The sequence below is a fragment of the Colossoma macropomum genome, unplaced genomic scaffold (assembly GCF_904425465.1).
Source record: "Colossoma macropomum unplaced genomic scaffold, Colossoma_macropomum, whole genome shotgun sequence".
Taxonomy (NCBI): Eukaryota; Metazoa; Chordata; class Actinopteri; order Characiformes; family Serrasalmidae; genus Colossoma; species Colossoma macropomum.
Window position 1 is genome coordinate 22,650,389 of NW_023494807.1, and position 1,147 is coordinate 22,651,535.

The window sequence follows — 1,147 nt, forward strand, 5'->3', positions numbered from 1 at the left end:
CATGTTATGGCTATTTGGATAATGTTGACTGTTTACTATCGGCGACATTTTGGCCTGAACTGTGTTAGCCTTTCTTGGTGTTTGGTCAGCTCAACACTACCTTGAACTTTCCCCTTAACAAACTCTTGCATGGATCATTACTCTAAGTTTAGGGCTAACAATGGATGGAATATACTAGTCATCAATTAGCACAACAATGTTTGAACAGTTCTAATACTGTTTGGAAAGTGTCAACTATTCACTTTCATTCATTGTTAGTGACATTGGCTTTTTGACTGAATTGCTCCTTTCAGGTAACCTTACTTAAATCTTTTATTAGGCTAATAATTAACACAAAGCTTTTTCATTACTTGTTACATAGGCCATAAACAACCTACCAGGAGTGGGGTTCGAACCCACGTGGGCATTTGCCCATTGGATCTTAAGTCCAACGCCTTAACCACTCGGCCATCCTGGTTGCACTCTTGGTGCTAAAGAGTAGACTGATGAATGGGCCCAATTAGATTGTATACAGTTGACACTGTAAACTTACTGATACACCAATGAACTAAAGCAGCATCACAAATACATTTACGGTTTTTATCAGATACCTTCATCTAAGGTGACTTTCAAGATCAAACTTTGATTTTCTGTTATCCACTATGATGTTCAAAAGCTATTTTCTTCTTCTTGTTTTATTAATTATGAGGTTGCATTCATCTTTCATGTTCCCTTTAAAAGAATAGCATGACCAAACATGCTAAGAGGGCTAACAATAAATGGAATATAGTAACCACCAACTAGCATGACTCCATTTGAATAATGCTAAAGCTATTTCAGTAATGCTGACTAGTCACTTTTATTATTAACAATCCGCTATGCTATCAAAAAACTACTATTTATTATCAATCTGCATTTATCTTTCATGATCACTTTAAAAGAACAGCTTAACCAACCATGCTAACAGGGCTAACAATAAATGGAATATAGTAACCGCAAATTAACATGACTCCATCTAAGTTGTGCTACAACAAACTGAATAATGCCGGCTGTTCACTTTTAATCAATGTTAGCAACATTAGCTTTTGACTAATACCTCAAGGCAGCCTTCCTTGAAGCCAAACATCTTTGGTCAGCTCAAACTTGCAATTTAGCTTTGTAGCACAAG

At 36.3% G+C, this 1,147-nt stretch overlaps 1 non-coding gene across 1 annotated transcript; it reads right to left on the minus strand.

The window, feature by feature from the left end:
- Positions 1–374: 374 nt before the first annotated feature.
- trnal-uaa lies at positions 375–457 on the minus strand. The gene has a single exon. It is a non-coding gene; the product is annotated as a tRNA-Leu (tRNA).
- Between the last annotated feature and the right edge of the window lie 690 nt (positions 458–1,147).